Below are 2896 nucleotides of genomic sequence, written 5' to 3' on the forward strand. Positions count from 1 at the left end.
TGCCGCAAGGACGCCCTGGGTGGCCGGTGGCTTTGCTGGGGGAGTGGCAGAACTGTGGCTGCGTGGGGCAGAACCCGAGGGGCACGTGCCCCATCCTCTGTCCCCTTCCCCACGCTCCTCTCCTGCCCGGTGTGGTGGTGAGAGGGCAGTGGCACCCGGCTGGCAGCACCCGCAGATCACAGCACCACAACATTGTTTTGGTTGGAAGAGACCTTTAAGATCCAGTCCAACCACCCCCCAGCACTGCCAGGTCCCCAGCTGCGTGGGGCAGAACCCGAGGGGCACGTGCCCCATCCTCTGTCCCCTTCCCCACGCTCCTCTCCTGCCCGGTGTGGTGGTGAGAGGGCAGTGGCACCCGGCTGGCAGCACCCGCAGATCACAGCACCACAACATTGTTTTGGTTGGAAGAGACCTTTAAGATCCAGTCCAACCACCCCCCAGCACTGCCAGGTCCCCACTGCCCTGTGTCCCTCACCCCACATCTCCCGAGCTTGGGAACCCCTCCAGGGGTGGGGACTCCACCACTGCCCTGGGCAGCCTGGCACAGCCCTGGGCAACCCTCCAGGGCAAGAAATTGTCCCTCAGCAGCCGCCTGCCCACAGATCCCCTGGGAATCACTGCAGCTCCACTGGGGCAGGTTGGGGCCATTCCTCCACTGCCCATCCTGCTGGGCAGCAAGGGAAGAGATGAGAGAAGGGCACATCCCCTTGGATGATGCCAACACCAAGGGCCGATGCCATTTTCCAGCAGTTGGAGGTGCAGATGTTATTGTGACACCTCCCAGAGCAGCAGTAACTGGCCAGTGTTGTGCTGGCCACAGCCAGTGCCACCAGCTACAGCCTGGGCACAGGTCCCATCACATCCCTGGGGTCTGCAGACCCCCGAGGTGATGGACGGGAGCAGCTCCAGCCCTGGGATCAGCTCCACCTGCAGGGCTGAAGGAACAAGCTCCAGCCAGGGAGAGCCATAGACACAGCAGAGCCCCTGGGGGCCCTCCAATGTGAGACATGAGAGTTTATTGGAATTTAAAATAAAAATTCAATAAGCTTTTAAGCACAGGAGGGTCATTTCTTAATGCTAAAAGCCCCCCCTCTGCTGCCTGCTGCTCAGCTGTAACTCAGCAGTAAAGAAAGAAACCAAGCGAGACAAAACCTCTGGCTGGAGCACGTCCAGAGAGAACAGCCCAAACAGAGATCTGTTCTGTACCAAAATAACCAAACCAGGCTCACAACAAACACCAGCGTTTTTTTCCTCAGATGAGGTGATTTGTAAAGCTCCTCGAGGCTCAGACCCCCCAGGCAGGGCTGCAGGATGGGGAGGGATCCTGGCACCGCCCTCCAGCTCCAGGAGGCTGAGGCCAGAGTCACACAGCAGATAAACATTACTGATAAAAACACATTTTTTTAATAAATGCCCGGGTTGGAATTCCACACTGCAGGAGCTTCCTGTGCAAACACATGACACTTTACTCAGTGTCACTTTATTCATTTCTGTTGACCCGTGAGGGGCATTTTCATCCCTGGTGACATCTGTGCAGCTTGGGGACACCCCGGGGGCAGGGGTTTGGCTGAAGCCCTTCCCCCTGTCCTGCACCGACAGGGTTAATTAACCCTGGGAGGAACCACAGCCTCACTCCTCTGTCCACCAGGGAAGACCCAACACCCAGTGATGCACCCTCACTGGGGAAGATGAACATAACTCTCTTTTTTGTACCTTAAAATTCAGGGAGGGAGAAAGGATTTGAGCCAAAAGATTGAACTCAGAGCAGAGGGGGGAAGGAAATTCAGTGTGTCCTGGCCCTCGGTCCCCGTGCCCCAGGGTTCCCTGAGGGAAAGGGCTGGAGCAGCACAGGCACAGCATCAGGGGGGAAGTACAGCCACGGCGCAGACACAAACCACAGGACGGGTGCGAGGAGTCCCTCGGAACACACCCAAACTCTGCACCCGACAGAAACACGCTGCAAAGACTCAGCCTCCACTCAGCAGCCCCGTTATCAGGCCCCATCTCAGCACGGTGAGTAACCATCCAGCTGCGGAGCAACCAGGAGATTCAAAGAACTATTTTAAACACCAGCTTCAAAGCGGCTGCAGACAAACAGGCACCGTTCACCCCGAGGGATATCCCCACGAAAAACCAGAGGGGGGGATGGAGCCGAGGCTCCCACGCGCTCCAGGGCACAGGTTCTCCCAGCCCTGCCCCCGGGACGGGGCGAGTGCAGCTCCCAGCTCAGCACCATCCTGCCCCGGGGCTGCCCACGGACCCCCGGCACGGCCGCGGGCACAACGCTGGGCAGTTTCACCCCTCTTCCTGGCATCCATCGGATGGAGGGAGGAGTTTCCATCGGTGGAAATCAGGATTTCCACCCCCCTCCTACCTGCAGGGATGAGCCAGCTCGTGACCTCACTGGGTATCCCACAAATGCACCCCCCAAAAAACCCCGACCCCCAGGCGGGTCTCACTTCTTATTTTGCTCTCACCAGCAGGCATGGGGGAGTGACTTTAAAGAAAGTGAATGGAGGGGTAAGAAAAATGAAAGTGTGATGGGGCCGCATGGTCTTTAAGACTTAGGGGAAAACCTTTAAAGGGGAATTAATAATCCCCCCCCCACCCCTCCCTGTTTGGGTGATCAGCCACGTGAAGACCACGGGGGCATCATAGCAGCTCCTGCCTGTCCCTCTGAGCAAGCAGGGAAAGCACCAGCAGGGCACAAAAACCTGAGTTAAGCATACATCATAAACACAAATCCACACCAAAATAATAAAGACGTCTGAAACGGCTCTTAATTTTCACAAAAATAAAGTTCATATAAAAAAAAAACAACCCCCCATCTCTGCTCTGGTGTTTTGTACAATTCCACACCCCCCCTCCCCCCAACAGCATCCAGGAACCAATGCTG

Source organism: Merops nubicus, unplaced genomic scaffold, assembly GCF_000691845.1.
Source record: "Merops nubicus isolate BGI_N331 unplaced genomic scaffold, ASM69184v1 scaffold36178, whole genome shotgun sequence".
NCBI lineage: Eukaryota > Metazoa > Chordata > Aves > Coraciiformes > Meropidae > Merops > Merops nubicus.